Raw genomic sequence first — 15,765 nt, 5'->3', positions numbered from 1 at the left:
CCCCCACATGGAGTGTGTGGTCTGGTGGAGGGTGGAGGCACTACTCATATGATGACATAAATGCATGTGACATCATTATTTTAATAAGGGTGGCGCTGTCAGTGTATATGGGGCTGAGAGGTTGTGAGGATTCCTAATAGGGGATGGTGCCTTAGAGTCGGGTTCATGGGAGGTCTTCCAAAGGAAGTGAGACCTGCAAATTGGGAAGAGGTTGAAACAACCTAAAGAAATGATGGGGGAGAGAAAGGAATGACGACTAAAAAGTGTGGAGTTCAGAGCTGGTGCTGCAAAACCTAAGTGATGTGAATTAATGGAAGAGTTGACTTCTGGTCTCTTGGTTTGCCTCATTGCTTTGTCCGTGGATCTGTGGATTGGGGCTAAATTCCCATCCACTTTATTAAAGACCATCTCCAAATAATACTATCAGGAAGATTGTTACTGGAAGGAGACATTACATCCTAAGTATTTATTGTTTTTGAAGCAGAGCGTCTAGTGCAGTGTTTCTCAAACTTGAGCATCAGAATCCCCTGGGGGCTTGTTCAACACAAGGCCCCACCCATTCAGGTTTCTAGGTCAGTGGATTCCAGATGGAACCCACCTGAACTTGCTGCTACTGGGCTAGGGGTCACACTCTGAGAACCACTGCATTTCAGTCTTTTCAGGTTCTGTTTCCACAAACAGCCTGTTTGATTTTTGTATTCCACATCCTATTTTGATCTTTCCTGTTTAGAAGGTGGCTTTAGTACTTCTGGGTCATGTTGCTTGCTTTTGGTATTCAGTCTTGCTCGACTGATTTATAAGTTATCTCTATGTTTTCAGGTTCCTGGTCAGTTCAAGCCAACGCATATTTATTGGGCATCTAGTATGTGCTATGGACTGTGAGGGATGTAAAGATTAATAATAACCTCCATAAAAACTCATAGATATGTTAGACATTATTTATTCCTCCGTGGCCTCTAAATGCTTGGCTCATAATTCAAAACACTAGAGTAACGTGAAGGCAGCAGATTGCTTCCCATTCCAGGGCTCTAAGGGCACATTCTACCTCAGACAAAGGTCTGTAATTCCAGGCTGCAGGGAGCTATTCCTCCTTCAGAGACTGAGAAACTATGAATAGAGCATCATTCATTCATTTGATAACCATGTATTCACATCTTATTTTGAGAAGGTCACCAGGCTAGATACCTCAAGACATAGAAACACAGATAAGATTCAACCCCTGATCCCAGTGAGATCACAGTCCCAGTAGAGAAGACAAAATGATCAATGAAATATCTATACTATAAGACATGCCCGTCATACATTCCTTAAGGAGGGTAAAAACACAGATCTGGGAATATAGCATCTTAGTTTCTACAGGTGTCCTTTGGGACAGTTTGTTGTCTATTACTGTGTAAAAAATTGCCCTAAAACATAGCTTTAAGCTCATAGATTTTCTAGAAGTCAGGAATTCAAGAGTTGTCTAGCTTGGTGGTTCTGGCTTGGAGTCTCTCACAATGCTGCAGTCCACTTATAGACTGGGGTTGCAGTTTTACAAAGGTGTCAGAGAATGTCACTTATGTGGACAATAGCAGGGGGCGTCAGTTCTTTGCCACATGGGCCTCTCCCTAGGGCCAGTTACACAATATTGGCAGCTGGCTTTCCCAAGAGTGAGTGAGGAGAGAAAGAGAGACAGGATGAGAGAGATTCCAAGACAAAAACCACAGTCTTTTATACTTTGATCCTGAAGGTGACATGTCTTCACTTCTGCTGCATGCCATTTGTCACACAGTCAAAACCTGGCACAATTTGGAAGGGGATGGCAGGAGGATGTTAATACAGGAAGGTAGGGACCATTAAGGGCCATCTTGGATGGTAGACTATCACAGCAGCTTTTCCAAAGGAGGTGGCTTGTGATCTATGTCTTAGAGGATGGATAGGGTTTTGTCAGAAGGGCAGAAGGGAGAATGAGTAAATATGTGGGTGCATCAAGTGTGGAGTGAATTGATGGGTTGAGTGCTATTTCAAGTGTAGGTTTTTGAGTGTGGATGATTAAATTGAAATTAGAGCATTTTAGGTGGTGGAACCCAAGGGTAAAGCTGATAGATGTTATTCTGTAGGCGCCGGAGGAGACTCTTTTTTTTTCCAGAACTGAATCATTTACGGAATGTCAGTTTTCTGGCAGTGAATATGATGGAGGCAGGTAGCAGTGGAGGTAGAGATCGAAGGCATGAGGCTAATAGCATAAATTGAGATCTAGTGATGGTGGAGACAGGAAATGGAGAAGGCATGATATTCCTGAGATGCCTTGGAAAGATGGTATTGATGGGACCTGGCAACCTACTGAATAGAGAACAAAACAATGAAGTAGCTACCAGAAGTTGGGGTTATATTTTAGGTAGTTTAATTAGGGCAAGAGAGAGGGTTCAGAAGTTGGGTGGGCAGGTCATTATTGCCATATGCTTCAGAGATCTAGGAGACTGACAGGGAACATGTTATTTTTTGGTGGTTATAAGGAAATTGATGGTCTTTAAAAAGATTATTATTTTTCAATCCCGGATTATCTTGTTATAGGGTTTTTCTTTCTGAATCTAGTCTGACATATTCATTATCAAGACCGTCTCAATGATTCTAATTATTTTTCTAAAAACCTATTTATATCCCGACACGTAGTACTTTAAGAGAAGGAACCCTTAATAAGAAAGATTTCTTTATTTACTCACATATCGCTTCTGCCTTCTTTTCTGACAGTACCCCTGGATCTCATTGGTTGCCCAGCTGACCACTGGAGGGGCTGACCCTTCAACAGAGCCCACATTGTCTTTGCAGTTTCTCCATAGACTCTAACATGCTCGTTGCCCTTCCTTTGAGGGAGGGCCTTTTTCCTTCCTTGAATTTCAAAACGCTCTGCTCTCTAGTTCTCCTCTACTGCCTTTGATTCCTTTTGCTTTTCTGACTCTCTGCTCGTCCTGCTTCTTCTGTTACTGTTGCTTCCTAACTTCCAGCCTCAGGCCACTTCTCATGCTTCCATACTATCCCATATAGTTCTGCATCTACCTGTGGTTTAACCACCACTTCCACCCAGGAGACCCACACGTCTCTGCTTCCTGCTCTGACTTCTCTCTCAAGTTCCATCCTGCCCTTACAGTTGCCTTTTAGACAACTTCACCCTAGTGCTCTGCCAAAAACTCCATTTCAGTGTGTCCCAAACTGGCCCATCCTTTCTCTTCCCAAGCTTGCTCTATTCTGTGCATTCTTTTTCCCTGTGTCCAGCATCTTCTCCATTCAGTTGTACATCTTACACTTTAAATCCCCTCTCTTCAGTGCCCCCAGTGTAAGTCGATTTCCATGTCTTGTTATTTCTTTGATTGTGATGCATTTCCGCTTTCCTTGGCATCTTCTCGCCTTATGCTTTATCTTTACTATTTTAATGATATCCTGTTTATGGCCTTTCACACTCTCCAATCTATTTTTAAAACTGTTCCTGCTCCATCTTCCTAAATAATAGATTGCATAAGATGACTATCCCATCCCAAAACCATCAACAAGCATCCACAGTCCTCCATCCCTTGCCCCACTCACATCTTCACGACTTTAATCATCACTTTTACTCTCTGGCTACTTCATGTTCCATCCAAACTGAGCATTACTGGGATTCACTGCTCTTGTTCCTTGGTTTCTTGTTCGCTCATTCTTCTCAGGCTCTCCTTCAACCCCACTATTGTATTTCCCTCTACCATATCGTTTGGGGAAAACACTCCTGTGTTTCTCCGTTACTCACATGGTCAGCAATACCTCCTGACACCAGATGTGTGAGTGTTTTCCCCACACCAAGCCATTCTTTGTGACACCAGCTGGGTATTCTATGGTTCAATGCAATTTGACATTAACTGGCATTAGCACAGACCCCACAGGTTAAGGAGTCAGTCCCACAAGACTGCCCCCCCACTTCAGAAGCCAATTGCAAGTAGTAGGTCCCCTGGTTACCCACAACTTCTCTCAGACTTGGTTACAAATCGGAGATCTCCACCACCCACTCCTTGGATTTCATCATTTGCTAGAGCAACTCATGGAACTCAGGGAAATGTTTATTTAATGTTTTCCAGTTTATTTTATAAGAAAGGATATGAGAAAGGATACAGATGAACAGCCAGAAGAAGAGATACAGAGGGCGACGTCTGGGAAGGTCCTGAAAGCAGAAGCTTCTGTCCTCATAGAATTGGAGTGTGCCACCCTCTCAGGATGTGGATGTGTTTGCCAATCTGGAAGCTCCCTGAACCCTGTACTTTTGGGATTTTTATGGAGGCTTCATCCCGCAGGCATGACCAATCATTAACTCAGTCTCCAGCCTCTCTCCTCTTTCCAGAGCATAGGAGGTGGGCCTGAAATTTCCAAACTTCTCCCCATGGCTCAGTCTTTCTGGTTACCAGCCCCCATTCTGAAGCTATCCATGAGCACCTCCCAAAGAGTCATCTCATTAGAACAAAAGACACTATTATCACCCAGGAAATTCCAAGGGATTTAGGAGCTGGGTGTCAGGAACCAGGATCAAAGACCAAACATTAGAACAGAAGATGCTCCTAGTGCCTTTATCACTTACGAAATTACAAGGGTTTTGGGAGCTCTAGCCAGGAACTCCAGGCAGAGACCAATGTATACATTTTCTATCATTTCACACATATCCATACCTTATCCATCACGTAGGGCTAAGATTCTGTTCCACTCACTGCCTTCCTCACTTCAACATGCATTATCCACACTCCTCTTTGCCACTCATCAATTTCCACCAGATGAGCCAGGCCACTAAAACTTCCTAGCTGTGTGGATTTCAATAGCTGATTTTTCATGTTTCACTTTTCTCATCTGTAAGAGAGTTTTGAAGAGAGTACCTACCTCTAGAGATGTTTGCAAAATAAACAAGTTAATTATGCATGTAAAGTGCCTTAAAATATGGGCTCACCTTAGGTATTGAAGGCAGGCTCTTCATATTATTTGTGTTTGACCTTATGTTCCTTTTTCTGAGTCTAAAATGTTTTACAAAGTGTGGCTTCATATTACACTTAGATAAACCCCAAATTCCTTTTACTGGCCTATTTTGCTTTAAACAATGAGCCTCCTGCTCACCTCCCCAACTCCATTCCACAGCATTCGCTCATTACTGCACTGCTGGTATACCAGTTGTCTTCCGGTTTTGTACTTTAAGCATGTACCAAATTGGGACATTTGCATATGCCACCTCCCCAGCCTGCACATCCTGCCCTCTTCCCACTTAAAATGGGTTTCACACTCTATTGTTTTCATATTTAATCCACTGTTTACCTCCTTCTCAGTGCTCACCTACATCGGAAAGCATTTTTATTTTTTGTCTACTTGTGTGTGTGTGTTTTTAATGTTTTCCTGCCTTCCCTGAAAATGTATGTTTCATGAGTCTGGCACAGATGAGGTGCTCATTGGGTATTTGTTGAACAAATGAAGACAGTCATGCGCCACATCACGACGTTTTGGTCAATGATGGACTGCATGTACGATAGTGGTCCCATAAGATCAGTACCATATAGCTTACGTATGTAGTGGGCTATACCATCTAGGTTTGTGTAAGTATACTCTGTGATGTTTGCACAACTATGACATCGCCTAACGATGCATTTCTCAGAATGTATCCCTGTCGTTATGTGACACATCACTGTAGTTATAAGACACTCTGCATATTCATTGAATGAATGAGAAAGTCAAACGTTGCATGTTAAGGACAAGTGTTAACAACCCAGCCATCACAGTTTTCTTAGACATGTAGACAAACCAGAGAGGCTCTGAGAGAAGCACATCTTTGATCATTTAACCAATTTCTTGTAGAATGAAATTTGTCTTCAACTTAAGGGAAAATGAGTCTTCCTTGATTGTTTAGTTTGGTATTTATAAACTAGCATGATTTACTGAAAATGTATGGATCATTCAATATACTGACGTGATTTATTTCTAAATGCCTATTTATTTTCTAAAATCTTCTTTGTGAGTATTCATGTGCCTAGAGCTTTTATAATTTTTTTCTGTATTTTTTTTAAACATCATAGAAAAGCTTTGTCAAACTTCCCATTCTAGTCCATGCCTAGAAAATTGAGAGTGATAAATTTTAGGAAGGCTAAGAATTTTGGAGCTTAATCTTTTAAAGTCTTACATTAAAGCTATAGATCTGCTGTGCAGCACTGTTTATTTTCACTGTTAGCTGGATGGATGATTCGATGTACTTTTTAATTTTGTTGTAAAGATTTGTGTCAAAATTAGCAATGTAGACAAGAAGTGAATTTCTTGGGAGTTTATCAGAATTATGGGATGATTCAGGAGGAATAGTATTGTGTAAAATTGATTATATATATTTTAAGTTACTCTTTTTAAATTCTAAACTGAAATTTTTCTTTGTTGTTTTTTCCTTGACTTTTATAATGCTAAAAATTAAGCCATTTTAACATTGCATAAAAAAATTCGGAGCAAATCCAAGACAGAAACAAATGTTTTATTAAATATGCATCCTACACAAAGTGGATGTAGTCTAGAAGATCATTCTATCTGAGAGGTGGAAGACAAAATTTGGGTTAGATAAATTAGTGTGCAAATTAAGGTCATTTATGTTAATTTTAACATTTACATACACATCTAGAAATATCTGGGATGACCCCGCTGAAACCTAGAGATAAGTTCTTTTCTCACCTGAGCGTGAATTTTTTTTCTTTTAGCTACACAAGAAAATCTACCAAAATTAAACTTGTTCCTCTCATTTTTCTTTTAGAAATTTAATGGGTCACTGTGACACAAAAGAAAACTAAGGAGCGGCCCTGTGGCTGAGTGGTTAAGTTCTCCCTCCGCTTCGGTGGCATAGGGTTTCACAGGTTTGAATCCTGGGTGTGGATGTGGCACTACTCATTAGGCCATGCTGAGACGGCGTCCCACATACCACAACCAGAAGGATCCACAGCTAAAATACACAACTATGTACTGGGGGGATTTGGGGAGAAAAAGCAGAAACAAAAAAAGATCGGCACCAGTTGTTAGCTCAGGTTCCAGTCTTTAAAAAAAAAGAGAAAGAAAACTAAATACATGATGAATGATGCTAGGGATTGTGTGTGTGTGTGTGTGTGTGTGTATGTGTGTGAGGAAGATTGGCCCTAAGCTAACATCTGTTGCCAGTCTTCCTCTTTTTGCTTGAGGAAGATTGTCACTGAGCTGACATCTGTGCCAATCTTCCTGTTGTATGTGGGATGCGGCCACAGCATGACTTGACGAGTGGTGCTCGGTCTACACACCTGGGATCCAAACCTGTGAACCCCAGGCCACCGCCGGGGAGTGCACAAACTTAACCACTACACCACCAGGCCAGCCCAGGATTTTTAAAAAAATACCTCTGAAATATCTTTAGGTTTTAAAAATAGGTCTTTATTGTCCTGTTTTTGTGTATATTTGTGCAAGTCTACATGCAGACATTAGTAATGAGTGATATCAAAGTCTTGGGAACTCTTGGCTATAATCATGGCCCAGACTTCTTGAAGATGCTGGAGGGTCTGGCGTAGCTTCTAGCTTGTGCTTTCCATAGGCTGTACTCTGACAAATGTGGCCCTTCTCTCCCACCTCTTTCAAGGTCATCTTCAATGCCATCTCCTAAGACATAGCACTCTATTCCTTATCACCGTACAGGATCTTGTGTAGTTATATATAAGCACTTGCTTTGATGAGGCTCTCCCCCTCAAGACCACAAGCTGCTCTGAGGGCAGAGATTGTGTCACATTTGTCTTTGGAATCCCTTTTCTGTCCTCATATCTCATTAATGGACTTGTGCTCAACAAACACTTGTGAAATGAAATAACTTTGGATTGCTAGACAATATTTATTGGAAATTATTTAGGTACACAGGAATAAAATCATATTAGTACCATACTGAAAAATCAGAGGTGCATCAATGCCATCCTCTGTGAAAATATTTATATCCTTGTACCTTGTGTTCTAGGTATCCATTTGACTCACGACCAGGGCACATTGGAATGGCTATGAATGTCTCTATGAACCTCAAAACCTCCAGTTGTAAAGATGAAATTATATGGAGTGTCCTACTTGAAACGTTGTCATAGTGTGGAATAGATCATCCTTAGCTTCCACATCTGATATTCCTCAAAAGGTTTGTATGCTTTGAATAACGTATTCTACATATGCTAAGATTCTATTGAAATGATATAATAATTTGTTGTAACATTCACTAATATATTAGTGAATTATAATATCGCTAATATATTAGTAATTCCTAAATATTGGTTTAATTAGTAAGTTCCCCTGTTTAATCCACCTCAACTGTGTAAAATCTATCATCACAGGTCATGTATGTTTTTAAAAGATTCTTTTACATGTAAATCAATACATATTAAATATGGTATAAGTCTTTACAAATGATATGTAATTGGTAGGCTATAGTTTTTATGTGAAAACAGATTATAAAATGTAATTTCATATTAATTTTCAAATAATCAGCTATTTGTAATCATATTTATCTGTCTTAAGGCCTTCTATAATAGGTCATCCAGTCCAAATTTAATGGTAAAATCAAAAAGTATTTTAATCTAGAGAATTTTCTTTAACTTTTGAAATGTCTTACTAGCCACATGACTATATCTTAAAAGTTAACTTTAAATACATGAAAAGAAAAGCTTACTACATGATGCCCACAGTGAATCATGTAGCAGAGAATAAATGAAACAGCTGAAGAAATGATTATTTGAAGGAGAAGTGTTGAGGATGTGCATTCTCCACCGATATCAACATTTAGCACCAAAATGGCGGCAGATACCGGGGTAGCGGAGAACCTCTGCCTTTCCCTGACTCTTTGGGGTTTGGGGGTTTCTGACACAAAAAGCAGTCTGGAAGAATGTTCTGTGGTGCGTTCACACATGAAGGGTTATCCTTTAAGAAGAAATAAGAAATATGTAGAGCGTATTTCACCTTGCCTAGCAGGAAAGACAGTACCATTCGTGTTGAGGATAGTGACTAGGGCCCAGTAAGAGAACTGGAGATGGTGAGGGAGGCAGGCAGGATGGGTGAAAACAGTCCTGACGCAGAATGCACCAGTTTTAATTACAGTCCTCCCAGATGGAATAGTATAGATGAACAGAGTTCTTTCCAGGGAGTTTAAATAAAGCTGGACGACCACACATTAAACATGATAGGATGAGAACATTTCGTTTCATCAGATTTTAGTAATATCAGATTTGAAAATAAAAGAAACACAAGCAAATACGATTAATAATTCCTTCTCACTTGTGTACCTAAAAACAATCTAAGCAAAATCAAGCAAGCCAAGAAACAAACAAAAACTCAAACCTACCATAATAATTTTAAAACATTTTTCTTTACCCTGTCACAAGATGTAATGTATGGCTGGACATAAATCACACTAATTTTTCTAGAACTTTTCTGAACCGCACATATACAGTTAAATTTATAATTGTGAATTTAAAACTTGAGCCAAGATATTACTTCTGATCAAGTTAAATAGAAATAGAGCCAATTTCAAAGTTGTAATAGTGATAATACGATGTTAGGAGAGCTGATTTCATTGAGCATCTACTATGTGAAGCACTCATGCGTTACAAGGAGGCTCTCTTTGCTATTAATATCAAATAACCTCTTTGTCACTGATGAAAACCATTTTAGGTGTAGAGTCCCAGTCTGGGGACTAAGGATGTGGGAGAGAAAAGATTGAATGGTGCCACCTGAGCCAACGTAGCATGGTGGATGGAAGCCAGACTACCTGGTTTGAGCCCCACCTCCACCCTTCACAGCTCTGTGATCTTCAGTTAGCTAATCTCTCCCTGATTTAATTTTTTCCACTAATGGTGGTAATGTTCTTACCTACCTTTTATGCTTGTTGAGAAGACAAAAAGAGTCAGTATATAAAGCACTCAGCATGTTAAATATTGACCCCCTATGTACATGTTACCTATTATAAATGTTACTATTTTATTTGTTTTGGTGAGGAGGCAGCTTGACATTGTGAAAAGCGTGTGGTCTTGGAGTCAAGATTGACTTAGATCTGATTCTCTGCCTTAGAGCTGATGAGCTGTGTGACTTAACATCTGAATATCAGTTTTTCTAAATGGAAAATAGATGTCATGATGTCCACCCTGCATGGCTATCAAAGGATCAGCAATAATGAATGCAATTATGACTGTTGGTACATATAAATTAATTTTCACAAATATGTTTTAATCAACAATATATATGAAATACATACAAATTACTAAATGTGCTAGATACCACGAATAATGAAAAACGTAATTAAAATATGTCCCCACCTGCCTATAATTTAATAATGTGCTGGCTCATTAACTATGAAACCCAAAGGCTTTATGTACTTAGTACTCATATTCTTCAAGTGTTGAAGTAACTCGAGAAGTGCATTAAATGATTTATCCTCTTTTTCTGCTTACTACCTTCCCTAGAGATGTAAAATGTTGAGTGTCAAAGACAAATGAGTATTCTGTCAAATGTCTCAAGTACGCACTTGCCTTGTTACGGTCCTCACTTGTAAGTAGAGGGAGCAGTGTTGCATGAGAGTCGTCCTTTAAAGAGAAGATTCCATGGTGAGATGACAAGATAAGTGCCAAATGGTCCTGGGATGATTACTGATCCTATAGAGACTAGTTTTGTTGTCGTAGAGCCAAGAGAACAGGGCACGGCTGGATCTTGTCCATTCTCACCCACCGCTGTAGGGGAAAATAATCTCTCTGTTGGCCGAGGATTAGTTCTTGCAAATGAATGATTTCTAAAATGTTGATTGGCTTTTTTCACAAATTAAATTTTGCAAGGATTTTAAACTCTTAATTCAAACAAGCTAGATCTTACATAGACATGCACTAAGCTGATGGTTGCCTTCAACAAAAATTTAACGGTGCCCAGATGAATGCAGCTGAGACATACGTTGGTAACCTCAAACTTGTCTTTGTTTATTCTGAATTCTCAAACTGCACGTGGACTAAAACGGTTGGTTACAGAATCGACATTTAGCTGTGCCTGTGTGTCTTCTCTTGATTAGTTGCTTGAATTATTAGGGAACGAGTTAAGAATTACTTTATGCCACTACCAGTTGGTTCTTGTAACCACCCAAAAGAAAACTTATAAGGAATGTAACACTGGTTTTGAAGCAATAGTGCCATCTCTTTTACCGAGCGGAGCAATATGTCTCTCTCTCTGTTTTATTTCAGTAGGGAAAAATGTGCTGAGATGGAAAAGAAATCAAGTAGATTTCCATGGAGGCATTTTTAAAGGCATCTTCTTAGAAGGACAATGTAATGGTAAGTATCAAGAATAATCATTGACCTTGGCTGACTTATTTTATTGACCCATTTACAGCCTGGTTAAATCAAATCTAGAAGTGCTTTCAGATTACTTTGGTGTGAAAATAGTTTTCTTTTTTTAAATTTATTTAAAATTGACAGAAATACAAAGGAGTGATTTCCAGCTCATTTGGAGTGCACATAATGGCATGCCTTGGAAATTTAGGATTTTGTGTTATTTGTTCCTCCAAATAGCCACAATGCAGACTATGTCTCATAAATTAGACATACACAAATGAGAGGGTCAGCTATCTGATTCACCTTGTGTAAACCCCTCTGAAACTTACCTTGGACCCTCTCTATTCTAGAATAAGCATTTCAAGCTATTGGAACATTTGAAATGGCTCCAGCATCACATTTTACCCTTTTTGTTTGTAGCCCCTATGGAGTGGGATCCAAAATGTCACACATGTGCTTCTAGTGCAGGCTGAGGGCCCACTGAGGCCATGGGATCCTTCTCTTTCTCTGGAAACCAATAATAGAGCAGATTCCAAGGAACAGGAAATGGGTAGAATATTTTATGATTTATGGTTGTAAGCACATGTTAATGAAGACACTTCATAATTCACAACTGGACCCTTACCTTCCCTACTTAAATTTCAAAAAGGGTGTGTTTTAATACGTTTCAAGTAAACGGTTACATGTTTTCATGGCTCAGCTGTCAATTCAAGCTCTGCTGAGGCATTATTTATGATTATATTACTTAAATATGAGTTATTTACTGATTTTCTTATCAATTTGAGTGCTGTAGCCTCCCAACATTTGTCAAAATGTAGACCACAAATAGCTTTTGAGCATCTCCTTACAGTTGACGACATAATTTCCATATCTTTACTCTGTATCAAACTTCTGTAGCTTTCCTGGATTCTAGAGGATTGTCAAGGTCATGTCCTTTGTTGAACTCGTTTCCAGCAAACTTGATTTCCAAACTTCTCTATATATTTCCTTCCACAAAAAATGCCAGTTGTTTTTTTTTTCTAAAGATGATGTGTAATTAATAAAGAAAGACTAATACTATCCACCTTTTAACATGCAAACTTGAAAGATGATCATGGTTGAGAAAATGAATGATCAATTGTTTGCTATTTTTATCTAGTATACATTTATCTATTTCATCAAAGATGTTCAATGCACACACACATTGCTCATCAGGATACACAGCTAAATAATCAATAGCAACACATTATGTAAATCCCTTCACCTTCTGACTTGTGCAACAGCTGTTTTTTTTCATTTTCATTTTCCTTGTTCAATCTGCAGGAGCGTTAATATATAACTGAGGCTTGAGGTCTCAAATGTATTCATCTTTGTTCTCTCACAACCCGCCTTTAGAACAGCAACCTGATGCAGCTTGGGTTGTAATCATTTCAGAAGCCACAGTGCAAGGAGCACTCACTTTAATATAATCAGGCTGTCCTAGTTCCAAGGAGAAGCAGTAGTAATAGGGCTGGCATCAGCCTCAGAGCTGTAGAGTCACAGCGCATTATAAGACAGCTCGCATTGTGAAACCCAAAGGGAACATTATAGAAAGTGCACAATCAGAGGAAGAAAATGAGAACTTCTGAATCTAGAAAGACTTCTTACTGTTTTACCATGTGCACTGAGGTTCAATCTACATTTGAAACCACTGGGCATTATCAGCATGTTTCTGCAAGAGTCTGTCTAACTGCCCCTCCGATAAGGGGAATGCTTTGGAGTGACAATGTGGGGTGGCCCTTGATGAGTGGTGATCCTATGTTGCAACTTCCTATATTGTATCCCAAGGATGGCTTGGCTGGGTGAAAAAACATTGACAAAAGAATTTACCTTGCCTAGCATTCTCAAGACCCTAAGTGAGAACTAAAAGCATTGTGACTCTTTGACTGGAGTCATAGTCATTTATGAGGGGTACAGGGTTTGGTGGAAAAATACACGAACCTGTAAATTAGGGCATCTAAGTTGCAATCTAGTCTGCTGTGAAGTAGCTGGTTTTCGATGATCAGGCTTCTGATGTGTTTAAAGAATTAGAGAGGTATGCATTCATTCCCTTTTCACTATGAAGAATCTGTGATTCTAAATGAAGAAAACCAGCTGTTTAGGAAGTACAAATAATTCCTTAAGCCTGTTTAATATTTGGAAATTTCAACTTAAGCCAGTTTAATCAAATTTTCCATACAATGTTGACTGAACTCTGAACTTGGTTCTGTAACTCCTGTTAAAGGAAATTCTTTGCAATAGATTTTCATAGTTGTCTGGGATGGTCTTGATGAACTGATGTTAGAAATTTCTTTGTTTTATTCCAAAGATGGCGTAGTTCAATTCAAAACTGATGACCAAGAAAACTTCCTTTCATGGCACCCCTGAGACCACAATTTTCATTTCTAAGTGAAAGGATCAAGGGGTGAACCAGAAATTAAGAAGTTCAGTATTATATGGAACTGAATTTGTTAGTATGTTGACAGTCATGATGATTAGGGTTATCCTAGGGGCTAATAAATTTCAACATTGAAATAGTTTGTTTATACTCTACACAGTTATGAACACATTATCCAAATAAATCTTCCATTAAATAGCTTGTGATTTAGAGGGACACACAAATATATTAATCAATTTTGTACAGCAATTGGGATATAGACTTAAGCCTAATAATATAAAAATATAAATATAATAAATAATATAAGTATAATATATAATATAGTATAATACATAAATATAAATAATTTGATCATGGGCCTCCTTAATCCTTTTCCTTTCAAGTGTTTCTCAAATCCATATTGTTTGAGAAACTATATTGCCTATTTTTTCCTAGTTTAGTGCTTCTTTTCTGCCAAAAGGATATATTTCGGTGGAAAAAAAGGACAAGTATAGCTAGTTAAATAGATCAACTTATGCTATTTTTTTTTAAATTGCAGTAACATTGGATTATAACATTATATAGCTTTTGGATGTACATCATAATATATTTCGAATTCTGTGTAGATTACATCATGTTCACCACCCGAAAATAATTATAGTCCATCCCCTCACATGGGAGCCTAATCACCCCTTTTGCCTCCCCCCGCTTCCCCTGTGGTAACCACCAATCCAATCTCCATTGCTATGTCTTCGTTTGTCATTGTTTTCATCTTCTACTTATGAGTGAGATCATACGGTATTTGACTTTCTCCCTCTGACTTATTTCACTCAGCATAATACCCTCAAGGACCATCCATGTTGTCACAAATGGCCGGAATTCATCATTTCTTATGGCTGAGTAGTATTCCATCGTGTAAATGTACCACATCTTCTTTATCCATTTGTCCCTTGATGGGCACCTAGGTTGCTTCCAAGTCTTGGCTATTGTGTATAATGCTGCAATGAACATAGGGGTGCAAGCATCTTTATGCCTTTGCGTTTTCAAGTTCTTTGGATAAATACCCAGCAGTGGGATAGCTGGATCATATGGTAGATCAATTCTTAATTTTCTGAGGATACTCCATACTGCTTTCCATACTGGCTGCACCAGTTTGCACTCCCACCAGCAGTGTACAAGGGTTCCCTTCTCTCCACATCCTCTCCAACATTTGTTGTTTCCTGTCTTGTTAATTATAGCCATTCTGAAGGGAGTGAGGGGATACCTCATTGTAGTTTTGATTTGCCTTTCTCTGATAGCTAATGATGTTGAGCATCTTTTCAGATGCCTGTTGGCCATCTGTATATCTTCTTTGGAGAAATCTTTGTTCAGATCCTTTGCCCATTTTTTAATTGGATCGTTGGTTTTTTGTTGTTGTTGAGCTGTATGTGTTCTTTGTGTATTTTGGATGTTAACCCCTTGTCTGATATATGGTTTGCAAATATCTTCTCCCAATTGGTGGGTTGTCTTTTTGATGGTTTCCTTTGCTGTGCAGATGGTTTTTAGTTTGATGTAGTCCCATTTGTTCATTTTTCCTTTTGTTTCCCTTGCCCGGTCAGACATGGGACTTGAGAATATGCTGCTAAGACTGATGTCAAAGAGCGTACTGCCTATGTTTTCTTCTAGAAGTTTCATGGTTTTGGGTCTTACATTCAAGTCTTTAATCCATTTTGAGTGGATTTTTGTGCATGATGTAAGGGAATGGTCTACTTTCATTCTTTTGCATGTGGCTATCCAGTTTTCCCAACACCATTTATTGAAGAGACTCTCCTTTCTCCGTCGTATGCTCTTGGCTCCCTTGTCGAATATTAGCTGTCCATAAACGTGGGTTTACTTCTGGGCTCTCGATTCTGGTCCATTGATCTGTGTGTCTGTTTTTGTGCCAGTACCATGCTGTTTTTGTTACTACGGCTTTGTAGCATATTTTGAAGTCGGGGAGTGTGACACCTCCAGCTTTGTTCTTTTTTCTCAGGAACCCTTTGGCTATCTGAGTCTTTTGTTGTTCCATATAAATTTTAGGATTCTTTGTTCTATTTCTGTGAA

General features: G+C 38.9%; 1 protein-coding gene across 4 annotated transcripts in view; it reads left to right on the top strand.

The window, feature by feature from the left end:
* NLGN4X (neuroligin 4 X-linked) overlaps positions 1-15,765 on the top strand; it is a 291,678-nt gene that overhangs the window by 23,688 nt on the left and 252,225 nt on the right. For all 4 annotated transcript variants that reach the window (XM_044768194.2, XM_044768193.2, XM_070502561.1 and 1 more), the window contains exons 2-3: positions 7,976-8,143; positions 11,220-11,309. The gene's annotated coding sequence lies outside the window, so the exon portion shown is untranslated. The remainder of the gene's footprint in view (positions 1-7,975; positions 8,144-11,219; positions 11,310-15,765) is intronic.

This window comes from Equus asinus, chromosome X (assembly GCF_041296235.1).
Source record: "Equus asinus isolate D_3611 breed Donkey chromosome X, EquAss-T2T_v2, whole genome shotgun sequence".
In the NCBI taxonomy this organism is placed as follows: Eukaryota; Metazoa; Chordata; class Mammalia; order Perissodactyla; family Equidae; genus Equus; species Equus asinus.
This window is presented reverse-complemented; position numbering and strand designations above follow the sequence as displayed.